Source organism: Phyllopteryx taeniolatus, chromosome 4 (assembly GCF_024500385.1).
Source record: "Phyllopteryx taeniolatus isolate TA_2022b chromosome 4, UOR_Ptae_1.2, whole genome shotgun sequence".
Lineage (NCBI taxonomy): Eukaryota > Metazoa > Chordata > Actinopteri > Syngnathiformes > Syngnathidae > Phyllopteryx > Phyllopteryx taeniolatus.
Window position 1 is genome coordinate 30679886 of NC_084505.1, and position 24628 is coordinate 30704513.

Here is a 24628-nt window from a genome sequence, read left to right on the forward strand (position 1 = left end):
GACTTAATGAGTGAGCAGGAAATCAGACCAAAACACGTCGCTAAAAGAAGCTCAGGGATAAGATAAGAAAAACATAATTAGTGCAGCTTTAATATCAACACATCTCTCCTTATTATTGGCAGGACTTATCCATATCCTTGGTGAAAGAAAGTGTGTGCAATTCTCACACTTCTACAAAGACAATTATAGATTTTTGTACTTTTATTTGTTATTTGATCCCCGTCACCCTTTATTATCTTTGAAACCTCACTACTACTTAGGATAGAGGCTTCACATGATCAGCACAGCTACGGTTGTTCCTTTAATTATCTACCTCCAACCTCGTCAACACATCAGCACGCAAACATTTCCACCAGTCAGAGGAGCTTATTATGCCACCCACTATTGCCCCCCAGGCCCCAGATTTACTACGACACTGATTAACAAAGCTGTCCAAGGAGAAACACACAAGCAAGTGTGTGTGTATACAGACATATGCCAAGTGCGCGACTGTATTCGTGCAAGAGTCGGAAATCATTATTCTACAGTCCGTGCATGTGAGGAGCAAAGGTGGTATTAACAGCTTGCCTGTACAATCATCAGCTCACTCATTAGGTAGGTACTCTTGCACAATCTGATGAAATTCAATACAAGAATGCTGCCTTCACAAAAATAATCATGCCAATTTTCCAGTGGAACTGACAGGGACGTAGTAAAAAATAGAATGTTTATTATTGTGGTTGTAGTTTTGCGAGTGTATACATTTCATAGGAATACGATGATTCGGTATTAAGCGTATTTTCATTTAAAAAGTACAGATGTAACATGCATGCAGAGTAGATGACCATGATGTTTTCCAGTTGTGTAAAATACTGTATATATATTATTTCATATTTGCATAGGAGGTGTGGTTTTGGTTAGCAACTGTGTTCTAATGGGCTCAGTAGTTAATTGTTTATATAATATATAATATAGTTACAGTTAATACCTGTGGTTCTTCTGATGGGAAGAGGGAGAGATCTATTTGAGAATCAGAATCAGAATCAGAATCAGGGAGGCGATGACACATCCAGCGACTAATTCAGACACTGCGACTATTAAGAGGTTTCAATAATAAGATTAGCAACAATTTCCATTTCTTGCATAAAATTTGGTAAAACAAGAATGTATATAAAACATTTTGGGGGATAAATTCTGATGTGATAAAAAAAACAACAACTGGTAACATGATGGTGATTGGAGTGGCGAAGAGTTGAATTGCGTCATACTGAGAGCTGTTTTCAAATTATATCCACCCTATTTTTATCCATGCAGATGTAATAATGTTTGTACATGCATGCGGACAGCCAACGTAACTGCCAGCAAATGTAACTGTTTAATTGCTGTATTTAAGTGCCATTCCTATTACTCACGTATATTTTAATGAGTGTATTTTTTTCCGAGCCAAAGGTGAGTTTGAAAGTATCATAAATGCATGAAGTCTTTCGCAGGGGGCCAATAGGTGGACCGTTCCCCTCCATCCAGTGTCTTGGCCTCACTCCACTTACTGGCTACATTTCATCATGCATACTGCGTTCCGGAGCACCACCTACCAAATACAATTAAGGTGAGTTATGGCCACTCCATACAAGGAGCAGAAATGGTTGGGTGGTGTGTGTGTGGGCATATGTGTGTGTTAATGATGCGTATATGAGTGGAGTGAGAATGCATCACTCGGGCACAGCAAGTACAAGCGGCACACTTTGCTCGCGAGGGTGGCCACACGAGCATGGCTACAGTCACAGCAGACGCGTTGCTTTCCTGGGTGGAACCGAGCGGAGGGGATAAGAAAGGGGCGGTTGGGGGGGCGGGTGGGGGTGTTGTGATGAGAACGGGGGCTGTGGGTGGTGGAGGGTACAGTGCCAATTTCATGCCTGTGCTCATTTCTGCCTCTTCCAGCTGCACGCTCTCCCTTTCTCTCGGCATCTCTTCCCCCAACTGCTCTATATGCCCTGCACAGACACACACACACACACACACACACACACACACGCAGACTCACAATCCGCAATAACCTCACACCTCCACACCAATCTTCCTTGCCCTTCCTCCACCGGCTGATATCTGACAGCGCAGGGGAAAGAGGGATTTGCTTTCAAATAACAACCTAGAGAACATTTTAACCCAAGCTACAGTCGGGGAAAATAGCGGGCATAACGAAGAGCCACATACCAACTCAGCTATGGCAGAATTTGTATTTTTGTACATGTTCGGGGGGGGGGGGGGGGGGGGGGGGGGCAACATGAAAGAGACCTGTTTTTTCCAACAGTGGTGTAGAGTGCTATTTTGTATAAATTTTTTTTTTTTTTAGAAAAAAAAGCTTATTCAATTTTTTTTTGGGGGGGGGGCGGATTAATGGCATTTCCATTAATTTCAACAGGGAAAGATGATTTGAGATAAGTCTTTTGCTTTACAAGCGTGGCCCAGGAATGTATTTAACTCATATCTCAAGGCACCGCTGAATCATAATTATTAATAATAACGTATAATTCATTTGAGAAGAGTTGTCATTTCAGAAGTATTGTCAAGCTGGTCGTCCTTCGCATTTGAGCCAGTACCCAAGAAGTAGCTCTCAGTTTCAAAAAGGTTGCCGACCCCGGCTGCCAGTATTCATTTCTGCACATATCTGAAGAATGACGAATTGCATGAGCCCACTGACCATGGTCGAAATCTTTTTACCCCAATACAACAACCCATAGACATACCAATTACTACTTTCCTATCAGCCAATTATGCTGTTAACTTCCACCACTGCTAATCGCAATCTGGACCTTTCTCTGCATCATCTTGAGACTTGCAGATAGGCGCGATTAGTTGTTTGTCAGATTCTACAAACAATTTGCATATGGTGAATAATGAATGATGCCATGGAGTTCTATGGCACATAGACGAACCGCCCCCGAATGAACAATGACACCTTGATTTACCTTCGCAAAGATAACATTTGTTTAAACCATGCGTGTGTGTGTGTGTGCTACTCTTAACGACCCGAGCACTACCGAAGCACGCTTCCTAATTAAACATTAATTATACGACAATAGTGCTCGCAATTAGAATGTGGTGATGCCAGGCCGACATGTTGCCACCTGGGCTAATGTCAACAAAGCATCATTACCGCGGCCGCCTGCTGCGACTACGGCTAATGTAGACCTGAAGAAACAATCTGCTGTTGCTATAGAACCAAGCCGTGAGCCTTCTCCGTGTGTTAATAGGTGAATGCAATGAGGTTTACACAAGCAGACATCCGGCGAGGAATCGTCGCTTTTGTAGTCGCTTTGTTTTATGGTCGTATTGGAGTGTAGAAAGACGATGACTGTGAGAACGACACATTTGTTTGCAGAGACAGAAGATAAAGCCGCATGGCGCACACAAGAAGGATACTCGGAGACGCTCGCCGCGCAAGGAAAGAAGAGTAAACAGATGACGTGCACAGATGAGAGTGTGGAAGCTTGCCATTTAGGCTAAATTAACACGGGAACCAAATGCATGTTTATAACTATCTAGCATGAATAAATGAAGGGAATTATTTAATTATTTAATAATGGGGGGGGGGGGGGGGGGGGGGGGGAAGAAATCCATCATCATTGAATAGGATGCCAAGAATCAAAAAATGCTGTGATTGCATTGTCATTAACATACCAAAAAACATGCAAGGTAGGTTGATTGAAGACTCTAAATTGCCCGTAGGTGTGAATGTGAGTGACAAAAGCTTGTTTGATTCTATGTGCCCACCGATTGGCTGGCGAGCAGTTCAGGGCGTACCCCGCCTCTTGCCCAAAAAAAGTATCAGTTTCGAGGAAGTTTAAAAAAGCTAGAAGTTCATCTATAAGCACTACACGTTACATTGTTAGTGGTAAAAGAACAAAAGTGTTACTTTAAAATTTGTTTTAACACATGAACGAAGATACATACAGAATCAGCCTGTGGGCTTTTTGGGCCATTTCCTTCATCCCGCTGAGGTTAAAGGAATTTTCCCAAAGCAAGAATACATTAGGGAGGGATCAGGGTAAAAAGGTACATTATGACTAGCAGGGCCATTAGGAAAGGAATCTGAGATTATCGACGGCCGTGTATCTGGAGAGCAATCTCAGTTCAGTGAATAACGTGCAATTAATCATAGGTCAGTTAACAAATGATGGCGCGGAACACGCTGCTGTGCGAGCCGGCCCATCGTTTGGTTGTCCCTTAACGCTGGATCAGAGCGAGGCATGTTGGCGGGCGGAAAAAGTGGACTCAAGATGGAATGGTGGCCATTGTTTTTGACAAGCAGACATGTAGAAAAGGCAAAGACTGTGGCAAAGCATCAGGTTGGCAGACAGAATTACTGAGCAGTTCTGAAAAAAAAAGTCTTTAAGATATTTATTGCCACTCTCAGTTGATGTTTACTGTCAAACTAAACATAAAACAAAGAGAACGAGGGCCTACACGTTGCGTATTTAAAACAACCACATAGCTTAGCCTTTAAGTCTACTAGGATAATGATAATGTTAAATATTTATATTTGCAAAAACATTATATAATTAATATATATTTGCTAACCAGTACACAGTCTGCTTGAGAACTGAATCATGTTGCTAAATGAAGGTGCACCGTGTGCTCACTAAATGATAACATTAGTCAAAAATGTCTGCCCTGTCAGCTGGGAGCTCAAACAATGTTAATTTCTAACAGCATAACATTTACTTCATACAATGAATATGACGTTCGGTTGAATTGAAAACATTTTTGAGGTGAAATGAGGAAGTCTCAAAGGCACCTTATGGCAATATTGACTCAAACAAAGGTTTCTATGATGGCAAAAGTTTAAAATTGGAATAGATTAATTTATTTTATTACCTATAGGAAATAGGAACCTCTGTCACAGAACACTTAAATCGTAAATTACCCTCAAGGGTTAGACATCCCACTATCACGTCATAGGAAATTTGTAGAAAAGTCTACTTGAGCATCAAAAGAGAAAGCTGCTTATTGTCACCGTGGTCTAAAGCACTCACTGGCTGGGAAAATTGCGAGCGTTTTCCGGAGACTTTTATTAGCCAGGCTGCGCCGCCTAATGGAGCTTAGCGGATGGATTTCACGCAGAATGGTGTTCACTTCAATAGGGCTGTAACAACATGTAACTGACTACCGCTAAGAAGAACTTGTCCCACACGCAGAGAGAAGCTCTACAAGTGCACGTACGTAATGTATCTCTGCAACCGATAGCGATGTCAGCTCACTGTATTAATTGTTCAACAATTTACAGGTGGAAGACTCCCACGTTGTGATGATAACGGAGTACGATGTGGATAATTGTGAGGAGATAAATAATGTGGAGACACGAGAAAGCTGCAGAGTTTCAAGAGTAAAATTGCACTGCGAGAAAAAAGTTGTGAGAATAAAGTCAATTATTATTATTGATATGATTTGCTCTTGTAATGAAGTATTTTTCCTGTGAAGACTTCTTCTTTCTTTTATTATTTCTTATTATTCTTTTATCCACTTAAAATAATAATTAAAAAAAACTCTTGTAATATTAGAATATGATTCCAATCAAATAATCCAACTCTGACTTAATTGTTGTACAATTACCATTTTCTTTTCTCCTAAATTATGGATTTTTGTTGTAAAATTTCAGCTTTTTGCGGGGGTAAAAGTTCTGCTTAATTCTCACAATTCTACGACTTTCTTTTATGCTGATTTTATTTAATTAATTAATGTATTTATTTTATGCGATGTGACTAATATTCGCTCCTCTCAAATTAGGTTATTTGAAGACTTGAAATTGTTGAATGGTGTGAATGGTTGTTTGTCAACTGTATACATATGTGCCTTGTTATTGGTTGGCAACTCGTCATCATCATCATCATCCCCGTCATACTTGGATACCTTCCTAATGTTAGCTGACAACGCTATAGGTTACACAGGTGCATGCATTTGTTGCATAGATTTTCTCTGCAAGTGCCTTACACCAGCGTTTTGAACCGAGCTCTTGCATTGGATCTCTATGAGTGTATTTATCTGTGAAAGCAACAAATACAGTTTATAGAAACAAGGCTACACTGAAAAATGTCTGAATAGTGTGTTGGCAGTGGTCAATTCATACAATACATGACATGGTTTCTGACAGTGTGCAATAAGTTTATATGTCCACTTCTTTGTTTACCTCGATGCTGCAAATTGGGAGATGCCTATCGTGACAGTGACAGTAAAGCTCTATTCTATTCTGTTCTATTGTAAGCGCAGATATATTTCACTGCTTGAGGCCTCTTCCATCTCTCTTCAAGGATAGCATGTTCTCATTTCCGAAAGATCCTCTAAAATCAGCGATATGCACTATAGAACCAACAAAGAGGATAAAGGAGCATAATCTGATATCTGATATAAAATAGAAAGTTAATCCATGGCTATGTGACAGAAAGGAAGGCAGGGGATCAAAGACGGCGAAGGAGAAAGTGCACGACAGAGGTGAATGGGTGGAAGGAGGGCGGGAGGGATACAAGCAATGGAAAAATTCACTTCCACACTTGGCTGATCTAGGAAATCCTGCAACCTCGCAGCAGGCAAAGAGCAAAAGCAGATGAGCCATGTCTCTTTTCATCTCATACTCGCCACTCATCTTCCTTGGCCTTATTCGCCACGAATTCTTCTTATTCCTATCACACTCACTCCTTTGTTCTCTCCTCTCTCTCACTCACAATGCGGAATATTGTCCCCCCCCCCCCCCCCTCCCCCTTACATTTACCACCACACTAACCCTGTCTGACCCTGCTTGACACATGCTCAATTCCCCCAGTGGACTGATTCCACACATTCAGGCTGGCCAGGCTGTCATGTCAGTGCACAGAAAAGTGGTGCTCTGCATCAGGATTCGTGCGGTGGACTGGAAAGAAAAGGAAACGCACGAGTCTATGCCAACCGGAGATACACCTTCACAATCGGAAGAGATGCAAGACAAGAGCTGTATCAGAACTTATGATGTTAAAAAGATGATCATCTTTGGTTTTTCAACAATATGCAATATATTGTGGTTGCAGTGGTGTAGATTAATTATATAATATTTATCCTTGAAATATTCAAAATATTAGTTTTTTTTTGTTTTCAAGAAAGGTAATATGGTGAGCGCCGTCCAATGGTGGGTGTATCAGCAGCCGCCATTGATTAGAATGCTGTTTTTTTTTGTTGAATTGCGAGTTGGGTTTGGTCGCTGACTGTGTTGCATTTGATCGTTGGTTAGATTGGGTTTTATCACTGATTGAGTTTGGGTTGATTGCAGGTTGGGTTTGGTTGGGTTGGGTTTGGTTTGTTTGCTGGTTGGGTTTAATTGCTGGTTAGTTTTGGTTAGGTGACTATTAATTGCTGGTGGGGTTTGGTTAGGTTGCCTTTGATCAACTGTGGGGTTGGGTTTGATCGCTAGTTGGGGCTGGTCCAGTTGGGTTTCTTCGCCAGTAGGGCTTGATATCTGGGTCGGGTTAGATCGATGGTTGGGTTGGATTTGAATGCAAGAAGTGTGTTATCAAAGGTTAATTGGGTTACGTTGATGTTTGTGTTTGATCAGTGCTTGGATTGGTTAGTCAGTAGGATTACACAAAAGCTAATTTCCAACTTTGTAGAGGAAAACCCATCAAGCATTTGGTGCAAATCCAAATAAAGGTCATGGGAATTTATCAAAAATCACTTTCTGTACTAACTAATGGTTGCAGCCCACTTGCATTGAAGAAATGAAGGGCAGTTACCCACCAGATCTACCAGATGGAGCTTTTGGGAAAAATATAAAGCTTGCTGTGTGTTGCAGTTTACATGCACATTACCGCCACTTACAGGACTAGAGGGGAACAAAATTGCATACATGGTTTTCTTTTCATTCACTGCCATTATAGAAGTAAAAATATCCGTGTTTACCGGGAGGACTGACAGTGAATGAGTTAATAAAGTCAGTCAGGTGGACATGGTGGCTGGGGTCTGTGCAATTCTAGTTATGTTTGTACAGCCAGAGACTTTGATACAGCACGTATTAGATCTCATTACATTAAGGCTCGAAATTTGTGAATGGTATTCGGTTGCAAGTGTATATTAGTCTTTGATGCTACAACGCAAATTGCCCGATTGTGGGTGCTCTGATTGTATTTCACAGGCAGCCTGCCTGCCACTTCCTCGTCATAAAGACAACACTGCATAATAATAACTGAATGAGAGTCTCACCCATTACAAAGCAGGTCAAGTATGGATGAGCATGTACACTGTGTAATGACTTAAATGGCCAACAACAAGGACAAATTGAGACGCTCTAACAAAATAATTACATCTTCTAATAAAGCCGTAATTGTGTTACATTACGGCGAGAGACACCGACAATTTGCATCATTTCGTCGAGCGCCGGCTGCTCCGCTAACCTCTGACTGGCTCAAACAATGCTTATTATGCTTAGGCTGGCGATCAGGCGTGCACACAAACACGTAGACAGACAAAGAGATTGGGGGAGTGTTGAGGCGAGTCAATCTCTCCATTGAGAACCTGTAATTATAGACCCTGCAAGATAAATCAATTAACGCCAACATATAGCTTTTAATTTAATCTGGAGCTAATTAAAGTGAGGGGGACACGAGAGGGAGGGAGGTGGTCGGTGGTGTTTGAGGTAAGGTGTGTGTGTTAGGGTGTGTGTGTGTAAGTGCTGGGGGAATCGTCTTGGTCCCCGGCTTCATCGGAGTACGGTGGAGATGATTGAAAAGAAATCCGCTGGTGCTCGAGGTTCAGCCATGGCTGATGTTGGCTCAACATTATAAAACATCACCTGCAGCGGCCCGACTAACAGGTGACACGTTAATTGAAATAATTGAGGTGGATCCTGAGGGAGAGAAGAACATGGATGACAATGTGAAGCTTCTCTCCTCCCCCACCCCTCTTCTTTATTAATTTGAACAAATACAGTGAAAACTGTTCTACCACTTTCCAGCATCTGGTACCTGGGCCTTCAGTGGAGACTTACTCGACTTAATCCACCTCTTAGTGCCACCACTATCACGTTATAATGATCAAAACCGTCAATATTACACAAAATGCGTATTATAACAGCACACAACTTTTCAACGTACATCATTTGGAGCGGTTCAGAATCAATATTCATCTAATATCATGACATAAACAATGACGCCGTAATGCGACTCACCTTCATAAATAAGTAAAAACTAAAACAATAAAAGGCTGAACCTTAACTTTGAAAACACTGGAGTGGAACTTCCGATGTTTCTTCTTCTTCTCCTGAAGTGAGATACAGCACACTGATGATTCATGAGACATTAGACAAATTGTGTTTTTTTTTCATATTTCAATGAAAAGTTTAGCTTGGGAATTTTGGAAATACACTTAACGTGTATTAAAGAGAATGCATTTTATATATATGTTAACTTTATTAATGAATAGTATAGTACCTACTCATGTTCAAAAACATGAACGGGAAGAGAAAACATGAATGAGTTTAGATAAAATTGTTTTGTCCTAAGTTTTTTAGTTTTTTTTTTCCCCCAGTAAATTTTTAATGCAAAGCCTCTTAGTGGCCCCTTCTTCCATGTCTTTAAGGACAAAATAGATGCATTTTTAACAACCAAAAAGACAGAATATGTGTGTGTGTGTGTGTGTGCATGTGTGTGATGAGTCTGATATAACTGTGTGCATGTACCGTGCGCACCCAAGCGTATCTCAGACATCCCCTCCATAATCACAAGCTGGGATCTCGGCCGCTTGCGGCATTAATTCTCACCCCTGACGGAAATTGCAGTGTTCTTCAATTTAGCATCTCTGCGTTTACAAGGTGTTGTTTTCCGGATGCCCTTGATCGTCTATTTGGTCAGCTCCGCCCCCCTTTCCGCCTCACGCGGCGCACGCCAGGCGAATTGACGCAGTGCAAATGAGACAATGAAGACATAGAGATATGGGGGAAAAAAAAAAAAAAGAAAAAAATACGTAGAAGCATCGTTTGAAAACTACCACACGAAACCTCAGTTCAGCGGGCAAATTAACGTTTAATGGGTTTTCTTTGTAGCCCTCAAAAACGAGTGTGAAGAGATGTAAAAGAATATACAGTGGTACCTAAACTTACCAATTTAGTTCTTTTTCCTTTGCCCTGAGAAATCCCTTGCAATCATATTTCAACTACAGTTGTGTCAGTTACTTGTAGTTCTAAAACAAATGTAGACTAAAAATGTATTTGACCTCATAATTCATATACACAGGGCACAACATAAAAACAAGGGTAAAAGAAGAAAGAAGAACAAGAGTGACAGCGCCAGCATGCTCATTAGACGACTCCCATATGCACACATCACCACAAAGGTGCTGTAACATGTTTGAAGCGTACATATTGAGCTTCAGCCTCCCTCTGGGTTGTCTGCCTTCACTTTGGCGCAATTTCAACGCTCGCTGGCTGGCTGGCATCAATGCCGAGCACATCATTAGGAGCGAGAACGCGAATGAACGTGATGTTATAAGCAAACAATTTTGTCAGTGATTAAGACAAACTTGTGACACTTCAGTCACGTGTTGATTAATTTTTTTCCACCTCATTTTGCTGCAACTCCGTATGTATGTCAATCAACTGTTTCAGTTCAACAACAGGAGATTCTGACGAATTCATAGAAGTGATTCATCTACCTGTGAGGCCCCATTTACACCAACTTGCTTGTGCTTCTTATTAAAAGAAAAAGTTGGAGTTTGACAGGAATAACCAGAACTTGCTCTCTTGAGAATGAATGTGTTTGTAATGTATTTGTTAGGTTACTCAAAAAATCTTTGTTTTTTCCCCACACTAATGAACTTTTCTGCAGTACTACACCTCTAAAGTGCATGACGCAGGGGGTAAACGAGATATATATATATATATATATTTTTTTTATATAGTTGACTGATCGATGACGTCATTGTTATTTTTCTCAACTTGCTGTGTTCGGCAATGTGAAAAATAAAAATGAAAAAATAAATCGCAGTGCAAACTCCAGTCTCACTCGCTCACAGTGGCTGCTGTCGCACAAATGTTAAAAGAAAAAAAATGTCAAGGCAGAGAAGAAAAGAAATGGAAAGAGAAGCAATTGATGGGGGAAAACGAGAGCGGCACAGAGCAATGCAAGATAAAAAGGATTCTGTGGCATCTGTCCATGGGAGCGTACAGTGTAGCACCAGCCAACATGGCTCTCGTCATTTAATTGCTCTCTATATCAAAAGCCATATGGACGCAATGTAGTGTAGGGCTGCACGTATATTTTTACGGAGCACATTGCCGTCCTGGAAAAGCCTTTTCTGACCTGGGGCTGAAGGGGTAGGGGGATCATAAAATGTTCAGTCATTCCTTAAATTAGCTTAAACGCCCTTATTGAACACCACCTTCATGATTATTTTTTTGCCTTATTATAGATTCCCTTAGTGGGCCGCTCAGGGTCCTGCCAGGTCGAAGGATTGCTGCGCACGTGCGTGTATTTTAAAGAAGAAGCAATGCAGAAGCAGACAGCCTCCCCACCACACCCCGTCGTTTATAGACAGGGGGCCGTTCGCTGTTGCCTTGGTGACGATTGCTGGCAGCAGAAGGGTGGGGGTGGGGCGGTTGTAATGGCAAATGCAAAATGTCAATTAATGCATGCTGAAGATACTGTATGTGGAGATGTGAAAAGAGAATGAGTTTAAAAACAAGAAGGGAACAACTTGTAAAGAAAAATACACATTTTGAATACGATCGGAGAGCAGAGACATTAGGAGGTTGACGGACAAAGATAGCACAAGGTTACGGAGGATTATCAAGGCGGGGTGGATTGTCCGCACAGGACGAAAACAGCGAGGTGCTGACAGAGAATATCGCTGTGCATCCATTATAACACCTTTCTTCTGAAGATGCTTGCGTTCATTACTCCCCCCTTTCTCTCTTCCTCCCAAGCACTCAATCTTTCTCGCCCGCAACCTTCAGCTGCAGACTGTCTAACTCTAACCTGATTAAGTGGCAGCGACGAGGTGGCACTGAAGAGCAAAGAGAGAGAAGACAAGAGACATTCTCGTCTAATGGCAGCATTGATCGGCTTAAGTGTGAGGCCAGGGGAGATTATGGGATGGAGTTTGGTGCATCATGGGATTTCGGAGTCGACGATAACGGCCTGTAACCACAAGTGCTGTTTTGTATTGTTTATTTAAACGAGAAGTGTGTTTTGGGGGCCTTGAAATGCAAAGATGATCTTTGTATCTTTGTTTATTTAATTATCTATGCCCATGACGTATAGTGACAGGTATAACAAGTAAATACTCTTACATTAGATGGCAGACGGTACAATAAACCTGTGTATTGCCATTCATAGGACAGAATAAGTCATGGCTTCCTGCAATATTATCAGCATTGTGTTCGATTCAACACTTCCGGATTACACACTAAGTAAGTCAATTTGTGAGTAAATGAAAACAAGATCATCATTATTTCAGTTTTCATACTTTTTGTGACATTTGTGTTTGGGAAACGGAAAATGGATGGATAGGCCATGTCCTAGCATGTCAACACGGATGACGTTAGCATGAGTATTCAGTCAGGCCTTTGCAAGCAAAACAACAATGGTGGAACACACTGTACAGGCATTTCTACTCTGAAATTAAAGGTAAAGTTTGCAGTTAAAAAAAACCAAACAAAACACTATTTGTCATATGTGTTAAAACACTCTGTATGACTTGATGGTAGAATATTATTAAAATGATCTTTTGAAAATGCATCCCTCTCTGGGCCATTTTATGCCTATAATTTAATTTTGATTATTATTTTACAACTGGGCAAAAATATATATAAAAAGTATATTTTCTGAAATACATATAGTAGTACAATTATGTTCTTTCTACCATCTAGTGGAAGAGCATTTAGTTGTTCTGCCTGTCACTTAGTGTTGCTGGCATTGATGAACAAAGACACATTATATTTTGGACTAATTAAGTAAAATTGGATAATTTCCCACAGCACACTTAATGATCTATCACCACAGTGGTTGAGAATCACTATTTCAACATCTTTGGTCATTTTTGCAGGTTTGTGTTTTCCCCTGTAATAGAGGTAGGCAATGTAACCAAGTACCGGTGTCCTTGGTTTACAACGGTGATTTAACCTGACTTTGTATGTAAGTTCTGAAGTGTAAAATCACTGACCTATATGTAAACTTCAACTTTTAAATAACACAATGGAAAAAAAAGATATTGTTACAATGCTGCATAAATGTACCTTAAGTCTGTTTGCGTGTGTATGTACAGTTGAATGCAGAGGTCGTCATGCATGCGTACCCTCGACCGTGCATATCCGTCGTATTTGTATGCGCACATATTCAGCAGACATTTTAGGTAAATATATGCATAGGTGCGAGTGTATGTTTTTGTGTGTGCATCGTGGAACAAGCACACGGGATTTGAGTGGCTCACCAGACCTAAGTTGAATTAATGCCTCCCTAGTCCCTACCCCCCATGCCCATTTCCGTCGGCGGTCTCTTGACCCTCCCTCTCCCGCAGATGCATAATGGTCCATTCGGGGCTTTAGCGGCATGCATTAGCGGGGAGCACGGCGACACGGCGCCGGGCTGTATTTCCATAAGACTGCGACACGTACATATATTAGCCTCTTTGTGTCTGAGGGGGACTCATGTGGCGCTTCTCAGCACCCACACGCAGGCTCACAGACAGGACGCATGACGATATTTGCAACCTATTCTAGGCACATACAGTAAATACTGAACAAAAATACAAATGCAACACTTTTGTTTTTCCTTCCATTTTTCATGAGCTGAACTGAGGCAAATGGGGGTCACATCAGATACTGATTGGTTTTCTGATTGCTCCTGGACACCCCAAAGGAGTAAAACGAAACATTTTAGAATAGCCTTCGATTGTGGGCAGCCCGAGGCAGAGGCTGTGCAATTATTATGCTGTTTTATCAGCATCTTGATATGCCAAACCAGTGAGGCTGATGGATTATCTCAGCATCTGAGAAATGCCGATCAACATAGATTTAGGCAGATTCCTGAACAATATTTGAACAAAAAAATGGGCTGAGTTCAGCTCATGAAAAATGGAAAGAAAAACAAACGTCTTGCATTGGTATTTTTGTTCAGTGTACACACGTAGGTCGTGATTGAAAATGCAGCACCGCTGAATGCGGACATGCACGTTGAAGCAGCCGTTATAATTTGGAACAACATAACAGCGTGACTTGCAGTCAACTTTGACTTTTCGTTATATATCATGCTAACTTGGAAGAATACACAGATACACACACACACACTTTATAATATACAGTAATTCTGCATCCAGTAGATGAATAGGCAGATCAAAGCAAACTAAAGGAAAAATGTCTTTGTAATCAAATGATTCATCTGTAGTGTTAAAAGAGGGCAGAGAAGAAAAAAATTGACTTTGAATTGTAGATGTTCAGTTTTATGGAATAGCTCTAATAGTCACAAGTGCTTCAATTGCGATCAAGTATTATTATTAGGGCCGGGGCCTTCATTTGCATCTGATCTGGAAGACCCTGGGAGAGAAAGCGAGCATGGTAATGAACATCAGCATGTGCTTTACTCACATCAAACACCGTGTAAATCTTCTTATACAACACACATGTACGTGTACATGCACACGCACGCACTCACTTGTCCTCCCAGTGCAGATATCGGCAAACAGCTGACGTCGCTCTCTGCTGACCCACTTCCCACCGCGTCCTCTTCAAAGCGAGCAATACAAGAAAAGAAAGGATTAAACTAAAGAAGTAATTGAAGGCGGTGGTGGTGATCGGGGTTCTTTATTTAAGTGAGTGCAAGGTGCAGGCGCTTTCAGAGTACATATACCATGGCTTGAGGTTAGCCAGGGGACAGAAATGCAAAACCCTTCAATTCAAATTCCCATTCGGTTACAATTTCCAGATGCAGCCACTTGTTTTCATTTGGGATTCACACATGCTTGCCTGTGGCAGACGGCCATTTCATCTCACACACGCACAGATACAATGCGGCCGACACAATAAGGTGGCTGTGGTGCATGTGTTAGAATGCATATGTGCACATTTGGGTGTAGAAACAAGTGTGGCGGAAGGCTAGCGGAATTCCAGTGGGATCATTATTCCACCAGAAGTGGGCCGCAGGAACATTTGGAGCTGATTGGTTGGCTGACAGTGCAAACCCTGGGGCTTATGGGTATTGTAGTGCTGAAAAGGCCCACATTCTGCTTGGTCACACAGTTTGACAGAGTCTGACTCCAGTGGTGCCTTGCGATACGAATGACTCAACATACGAGTCTTTCTGGATATGAACTGTCGTACGGCTGATTATTATTTTTTTTGCTTTGACTTACGAGCGCAGAGCTGAGACTTTGGCAAATGGTGAAAAAAATCTTCCAAAAAAGCAGCTTCAAGCTGCTTACTGCCACTCTCATTTGAAGTTTACTGTCAAACTAAATATAAAATAACATGAATTACACCTTGTGTTTTTAAAACAAACACATAGTTTTTAGCCTTTCAGTCTGCTAGCTTAATGCTAACGCTAAATAGCATCTATGTCGCATTGCTATAACCCTTTAAAGGTCAGATGGCAAAGATGTTATAGGGTCAGTTAAAATTCATATTTGCATTATGTGTTATGTATTACATGCATGTAACTTCCGTTTTCAACCATAGTTTAGCTAAAAATCGGGGTTTTATGACGCATATTGAGTCCTCCCCAAACATACCCGAAGCTCAAGACACCGAGGTGTGGTTACTTTATCCACCGCAAGGGCTACCAGAAGTGACGTTGCAATTGCCAAACACAGCGCGCTACACACTATACGCAATGGCGAGCAATGTGTTGGAATATGTGAAGGAGGAGGATTTCGACGTACTGGACCACCCAACTGAACTTGGCATCATCAAAGCGTACACGTTTGAGCCGATCAGACAGTGACGACGACGAGCAGCCAAGTAGCAGCTGTGCAAGAGAAAAAGAGAGTGGCCGCTGGCTCCGTGTGACGCTATGTCAAAAGCAGTGACGTGTGGTCAGGGTAGGCAAGTGAGGCAGAGCCTCACTGCCCCTTGGTGGTCTTTCCTTTCCACTGCATGTGAATAGTAAAAAAAAAACCTTATGATTACATTAAATTTTTCCACTTTAGTTCTATGGTCCGTGCTTTACATTGATTTTCTTTTTCAATCCAATAATTTCAATGATTTCATCATTAAAATTGCTGAATTTTCATATTTCCTGTTCAAATGCATAGGAAGCGCAGCGACGAGTCACGTTGAGTCATCGCTCCCATGATGCTTCAAGAGACCACGCACACATCCATTCAGGCAGGTTGTGATTGGTCCGTGGCTTCACACAAGAGACATTGGTGTTTCCTCCTTACATCGCCAATAATATACGTTTTATCACACATGTACTGCACTTACTGACGTTTAACAGACTGTCTAATATAGTTAATTCAAGTGTGTGACATTTAGTCTTTCTTATTGACCAGAAAAGCCACTAAAAGTGCACAGTGGAGTCCTGGTATGTACGATGCCACAACCAGCATGTGGCAGTGTTGAGTTGAGCTTCGTAGAGCTCCAGACGTCACCAGTGCCTCACCAATCATGAACCTCACCGCACGTCACTAGTCAAAAGCATGTCTTTTTATACGCTCATGGCTTGAAATAATCCCACCCCAGGGGTGCCAATATTTTGGATCACGACTATACGTATTATATATTCATATGTTTCAGTGACACGGCACTAGCTTTTACATAGGATGCCGTATTCTTAAATGTAGTGTGCCCCTCGCTCGAGTAGCGTTATAACACGCCACACACAAAGTCTTTGCTGAAAACTATGTTTTTTTTCCTATTCCCCAGTGCATAGTAACCATAATAGAGGAGTAGGTGTATACAAGGAAATCCTCACCTTGTCTGTGCCGCTTCGCTGATGCACTGTGGCGGCTGCGAGATTTAGTTCTTTTGCTAGTGGTTGCGGTCCCGATGGCCAGACGAAAAAAAAATAGTTGGCACCGCAGCTGGCTTCAGCCTCGACCTCTGTATCCAATGCTTTCCGCTCAGTGTTTCTCAAAACACGCCGGTTCGAGTTTGGAATGCTTGCTAGGGACCCATAGCTGACCACGTTTCTTCCCCTGTCCATTGACTTTGCCTATCCACTGGCCACGTATTCCTTTTTCACTTGGAAAGCCAAAAAAAAAATAATCTTGCCGCTGCCTGAACCATTTGGACAACCAAATGCCACACAATAAACCATTGTGACATTGTTAAATCATACGACAACAAATACACAAGGCATGGAACAACAGCATGGAACAATAGCACACAACGACGAATGAACAGGATGTTTGGCTTGTGTGACGTCACCGCGCCGGAAAGAGACGATGACCGGAAGGCGCATTCGGCATTATATTTATCGATTTAACTGCTGTATATCTGCTATATAATCACTTAGAAATGGCAGCGGTGGTTTGTAAAGGGCTTCTAGAGTTATCAAGAACATTTTTTAAATCTTTGTCCTCTGACCTTTACGCAACTGGCAAGGATTATACCAGAATTCCGCCCGACAACGAAGATATACAATATATACCGTAATTACTTTAGTACTGATAGTAGCACCAACACAACATGAGAGGTGGCCTGGCTGGTTCAATAATATTACAGCCCAATGAAGTAGGTGATGCACGGTTGCCATGGCAATGAAAGCTATGCAATCCTTCTTATCCAATCAACCATCAACATGATTTTGAAGCTGTTATTTTTCAAATTACTACATACTGTTGCTTGAAATGACGGTTCTGTACAATTTCTCCTGAGCTTATTTTTGAGAGATGGTAGTTCAGCCAACGGGAGAACAAATCCACTTTCCGGTATCAAAGTGAAGAGAGTCTTAGATTGAACCGTGGCCTGTGGCAAACTTCCACTTTGGAAGAAGAGTGTTCATAGTAGTACGAGTATGAGAGTTGCCGCCGCCTACAGTGTGCGCGATAATGAATTCAACTCAGTAGCGAGTGGCAGAAGGAAAAAGAACAGAGCATCCCAAATCTGCTGCAATAAACCTCAATCATACGCCACTTAGGCTGCCCGTCAGTCAGTCAAAACACAAGCGTGAATCAACGGATTACAAGGGAAAATATAGTTGAGTGAGGTGAAATTGGGAGAGTCATTTATTTAGTTAGTCGTTACACTTAAAATCCTAGTAATTGACAAAGTATGCCACCATCCAGCAGGATGCATTTAAATAGAGGGGGTCGGACTCATTCTGTGTATGTTCTTGTGATGGTGTTTGTAGTCTTGAGCTTTTTAGATGCGTTGTACAAGAAGAAGAAAAAAGAGACAAAATTGTGCTTCATCTGCACTTGTTGCTGAGCTCGTGCCCGCAAGCTATAGGCAATAAATAAATCACCGGGGCGCAAATGTGAGATATTACCTTGCGGCGAAACAAATGGCCAAAGCAGGGACCACAACTGACAAAAAGTTCAAGGCGAAGCGTCTGGAAAAGGTCGACTGGCAACAACGGGAAGGGGTGGGGGGGAGTGGAATGAGCTGGCTGTGAATGAAATGCTGTCGGGAACATTGTGTTCCCTGACCTCCGTTGAAGGGAAATTGCCGAACACCTGATTGAAGTAATATCCGAGTTGATGATGACTTGATGACAGGGCTGTAATTAAAGTGTGAAGCCGTCATGCGGTGGTCTGCTTCTGGGGGTATAAGAAGGATTTTTTTTCTTCCTTTTTTCTTGTTATTGATAAAGCCAGCAGTGTGTGAGTTCAAAAAGAAATAAAGCCTGTGAAATGAATAACTTTAGAATAATCACAAGTAGTGCGACTGCAGCTATTTATTTCTGAAACTGCATGGCGCCATCACTGTGGGCGTTTTATTGTGAATAATAACAATATTAGCGGTATATTACAATTTACGAAAGCTGTACTTTAATTCATCTAAGAGACAATTTACGTGCTTTGGTACTGCTGATTTGGTTAGCAACAGAGTTCAAATGAGTACGTCAATGTCAGTGTGTGAACAAGGCAGTCAGTGATTGATCCCAACTTCAAACAACAATAATTAAAAAAAATGTCCTTGAAGAAAAGTGAAACTATTCGTGATGCAGCATATTTGTATTTGTTTGTGCGTTTGTTTGTTACTTAACAGGCTACTGCTTGCATTATGACTCCAGCGACAAATAATTTACTCTAACAGAGGGGAAAAATTCTAGAGCATCATTTTCCGATTTGTTTCTCTGTCGGTTGTTAAGTTGGGTACACACATAAGAAGTTGGATTCAAATCAGTTGTGTATCTTTTGTGTTACTTGCCTGCTACGAAATAAGAATTAAGACTATGCCTCTGGCTTTGGTGCTTGGCGGAGGTCAAAAAAGCACGACCCCACTGTTACATAAATGATAATCCAAAGCTCTGATGACATGAAATCATAAACACTTGCTCCAAGTAATTAATCACATTCATGTTATTTACACTCACACACATACACACTCAACTTGCTAACTCTGAACATGATTTACATCATTATGATCATGAGTGCCGTAATTACGTGTGCCGTTATCCCTCTCATTATTGATAGCAACGGCAATATTATTAGGCTGTCTGCTGGCGTGCAGGCTAATTACTGTGTTGCATTGTCCGGGTATGATGCTGTTCCTCCAGTAGCTCCGAGGTCAGAAAAGCATCAATAAGCTCCCACATTTACTTAATTCTGCCACTCATAATCTCCTGTAAATGATAGAGAAAGCCTTAATTCTTTCTCGCTCGCAATTTATTAGTGCCTGTTTGTGCTTCCGGGACCCCAGCAGTGTATTACTGTCACGGCTAATCCAATTACTGCATGCGTGCGACTATCGGGGCCTGAGGGGAAAAGCGGGGAGCAGGTAGGGATGGCAGACAGGGAGACGGTGCACCCCCGCTGAGGGCGCAGCGCATTAGGGAGCCTTTTTATCACCCCTATGATGGCCTGATAATTGCCGTGTGATGAAACGGGAACGTGGAGCATATTTGTGTGGATGTGTGTGTGCATGTATTAGGAAGATATTTGCATGTAAGGGTGCCTGCCTGTATAGAATAGTATAGACTAGGGATGGGGGGGGAGAATAACTCGGCTAAGTCGACTCTTCAAAAATAGGTTTCTGCCTCGAAGCTCTGTCCGCACACAAAAAAAAAAAAAAAAAAAAAAAACATATATGCCAGAATCAATGTTTCACATGGACATTTATTGCAGACAGATGCAGTGTTGGGCCAATGATGAACTTCGCCAAAAATGACAAAAGAGCATCTGTAAGTGATTTTGAAGACCTTAGATGTGTAATGTATGTTAAGTATGAGTAATGTACATGTAACATGATTAAGTATGAGTGAGCTGAATGGTAGTTAGCCTTTGTGACCTAAAATGGTAATCGGAAACGCGCTAATGCTAATCACGATTGCTAACCATTTAGCATTTTGCTGTCTCAAATTCTGTACACCAAACTTATACCATCCACTCAGTACCAATATATGCAGTTTAAGGATAGAAAGTCATCCTTCATGAATGAGCATAAAATGCATGCTAGTAGTTAAAAAATAAAGAAATAAAAAATAGTTTCAAAAAATTGTAATAGTGGTAGATTATTCGATCAATAATCAGTAGGAGAATCAATTCTAAAAAGATTCGATCGTGACAGCCCTAGTAAAGACACTCTCACTAGACAGATGCGTAAAAATATGGTAACCACTTAAAATGTGATTCCGCTTAGTTATATTCTGGGGAATTATCTTGTGTGTCATCTGTTTCAGGGTCAAACTGTTGCTGTTATCACAAAACCTTTATTAACTGTACAAGCGAGAGGCGGGGTACACCCTCAACTGGTTGCCAGCCAATCGCAGGGCAACTATAGGCAGTGTTGGGGAGCAACTAATTACATGTAATGATTGCGCACTTTAAATATAAAATTTATGCAACTGTAATCCATTATAATACTGTGAAAAAATGTGTAATCAAATTACAGTTGCTTTTGGAAATTTCCATGATTGCAATTTTAGTTACATTTAAAAAATAGCCACAAAAACTCAAGATTTTTTTTTAAATATCACTTCCACCTTCTAAAACTGTCGCTTGTGATTGGCTCTCTCTGGTCATGTGCCATTCTGCTGTACTCTCAAACATGACATATTTTCCCAAATATGACCTCAAAGCTCCAGCTTGTGGTGCAAGCTATTAGCCTTGTCTGAGAGTTAGGAAATGTTTCTATGGTTATAATCTCATTTTTAGAGAACACATCTAAGAGTCCTGTTGATGCAATCATTCAAAATTAAGAAAAGTTCAATTTCCAATTCCATGGTTAACTTTAGACTGTTTCTCTCACCAAAATGGTTAGTTGGTTACAGTATGTGTGACTTTGAGAGGCGCGTAGTTTTAAGATATATTTTTTAAAACTTATCAATTTTTGTTTTTATTTTCCACCCTGAACTAGTCACCAGGCAGTTGCAGGAGTTCTGCTTTATTGCACTCATAATTAGTTGAAAAATCTAGACTTGTGTCACAAAGAGCTTGTTTTTCTCCCATCTAAAATGTGTTCCCTCCTCTCGCACAAATAGATCCACTAAATCACCCGCTTTGTTGTATTAATGTCACTTTCACTGGTTCAGCACAATAACGCAGAGTATTTGCAGCACTTGTGACAGCAATTACAGCCGAGGCTTTAATTAAAGACGGCAGCAATCACACTCACGGGAACAAAAACAAAACAGGCTCTCACTGACATCACGTAGCACCAAGCCACATATTTCATCTCGCTAATTACGCTGTGATAAAAATAAAAGTAGACTTGTTTGTAGCCTTTAGACAGTTAATTCTACAGAATGACGGTCATTTTTGGATTATTTCTAAAACCCCGGGTAATATTGTTCTTATTTGGAGGAGTGAGTTTAAAAGGCGCACACACACACGCACTTATCTATCAGAGGGCATTACCGCTCACGTGGAAGAAAAGAATGATTTTTTTATTTTTTTTTTTTTTTTTTGGGGTGTGATAATCGATGCATCCATTCTAAGGGAAAGGGAAAGAAAGAGCAGCCTTGGATATATTTACATATGTTGCTGGTACCTTATTTTTTAAAACGGTTGGACGAGTGCAGCACGGTGAACTAGTGATTAGCGCTACTAAACGACCAGTGATGTACTCCACTTGGAACTTGAGAAACATCCAAGAGGCTGTCTCGGTCAGCATTTGCAAAATGTAAGGCTTTGTGGAATAAAAGCAGCCGGTCGACCACAGCTTGCGAATGCAAATTGCAGTTAGTAGGACCCAATGGAGCTCTCTGTTCTTCGCTGCAGAAAGGTTTGCAGGGAGAAAACGGAATCCCCGATGTATGCGCAGCACTGAAGCTAAAGATGGAAGTTGGCAGAAGTCACGTTGTTTTGGAGTAATGAAAGCGATGTCAGCATTGCAAGATATGCGGCTGTCCGCAAATTCATTTGAATCATTCCAGGCGTGCATTTGTTAGCTCCAAGGTAAGCAACACACTTGTATTATCTGCTGTTACCTCAAAATGCTAACGCTATGCTACGAACGTGTGAGGCATTGTTACTAATTGTGCTGAGCTTAATCTGCTACACTAATGAGGCTAGATACATGCTCCTGGTTGTAACAGTTTTTATTTATTTATGTATTTACTTATTTAGCAGACAACGGACGCGGCACAATCTTGTCGAGACTTGCATTATAACATTCCGCATTTTTCTTTTCCCACTAAAAGCAAACGACTTCAAGCTGCTACTCAAACATCATGAGCCACTTCAGCAACTGCATCAGCGACTCAGTCCTGTATCCTTATGGTTATCGGTTACGAACAACATTCCGACTTGACGTCTTTTTGTCTTCTTGGCATTTCATCTTCAAAAAGGTGAGCTTGAAAATATCAAAATGCAGAGACAGAAGAGCTTTCTTTAATGGAGATGTGGTATTTTCAAAGCCATTCTTTTGCCTCGACTCAAATGACATGAAGTCCCTTCCATTAGCAATTATGACGCATTTCAGACAGAACACATGAGGACTATCACGCAGAGAGGATATGTCTGTTTTTGGTGCGGCGTCATTACTCAGGCGGCGGCATTTCCAGAGGGGGCAAAAAAAAAATAAAAAATTATGTGAGCGTCTTTCTGCTTTGTAGAGGGCACAATTCTAAAATGGACATATTTCCTAAAACAGTGAGCCATGGCTCAATTAATCGCAAGGTGCAATATAGAGGGCTACTGTGTTGCCTTTTTAGTTGGCGCTAATTACTATGACTGATGATGACTAACCATAGACATACACACCAACTGACATGGCATCTGCAAAGACCATGAAGTGATCATATAGGCCCAAAACAGACCCCAGCAAAACGTTGACTGAAGGAATTTATTTTATTAGGAGTTCAATGGGTATTCTTCCTACAGAAACCCAAGAAAGTGGCAAAAGACTAAGAAATATACTGTATAATGAAAACTAGTCGTCAATTTGATTTGATTATCTATATCCTTGATCTGATTGGATTATTTTGAGGAAACTTTTTTTTTTTTGCACCATTGTAAAGGATCCTGGTAAATTGATTGTAATCTCGAGCCTTCTCATCAACTATACATTTAGAACATTATACAACAGTATAAACCTATATTGAGAACAATCTTACACATGAACTTTTTGTAAACATTTATTTAAAAAAAAAAGAAGCTTTTGTCACTTTCTTGTATCAGAAAGGAAAGGAAACATTCAATGAAAAGAAATTCCTTACTCTAAATTTGGTTAGCCCCTGGAAAATCCTGGGCAAGGGATCTTGTGTCAAAACGTAAAAATCAGCAAAATATAACAGATATTAACAATGTGTTATTTGAAGCTACAAAAATACCTATTCAGTAAATACTAATAAACTTTAACTGCATTTGCTATGAATTACTTATGAACAATTTGGGTCTTTCATGGTTTCTATTTGAAAAATTACTTTAAAAAAAAAAATCTGCATTTGTTAAAAAATAAATAAATGCTATACCCCTAATAAACACCTACGTATTATTGAGCAGATCATCACTGCACTCACACTATTTGAGGAAAAATGGTCCATGAAGAAGATAGCATGTGGCCGTAATGCGTTTTTTTTTTGTTTTTGGGAGAGCCACGGCCACACGCGGCTGATTGTTCAACATTGTGAGAAGCGGACTGCGGGGAGGTTTGTACTGTTCCTGATCCCGCAGGATGTGTTTGTTCGGTGTGAGTAAAGGCTCATTAAAGGCACACCGTGATCCCTCAGGATCAAGCCAGACCGGCGTTGCAAGGCACGAGCTAACACAAAAACATGGGCGATAATGGCTTTTGACTCTCTCTCACACACACGCACAGATGTAGACAAACAGCAGCCCCTGTTTAATCGTCTCAGAGTGTTTTCCATGCTGGCGTTTACGCGTGTCTTTATTAACATGTGCTTCTGGTCAAACTCGGAGACAGCAATCTACAAAGTGCAGGGAGAAGAGTTTTCGATGATGATAAAAACTTTCGGATGATGGAGAATGATAGCCGAAGATAATGAGACGGAAAATGACTGGCCGATAAATGAGCAAAGCGTTCGAGACGCTCCACCGACAATCTTCAATCAGACCTCATTTTGAACAAAGGCTGTAA

General features: G+C 41.1%; 1 protein-coding gene and 1 long non-coding RNA gene across 2 annotated transcripts in view; both read right to left on the minus strand.

The window, feature by feature from the left end:
- The window catches only part of tnrc6c2 (trinucleotide repeat containing adaptor 6C2), a 122738-nt gene that overhangs the window by 58769 nt on the left and 39341 nt on the right, over nt 1-24628 (minus strand). The gene's annotated exons all lie outside the window — the stretch shown is intronic.
- On the minus strand, nt 1789-17158 carry LOC133477355 (uncharacterized). Its single transcript, XR_009788313.1, has 3 exons — nt 16896-17158; nt 14640-14710; nt 1789-1970 (listed from the first exon to the last, which is right to left on the minus strand). It is a non-coding gene; the product is annotated as an uncharacterized LOC133477355 (long non-coding RNA).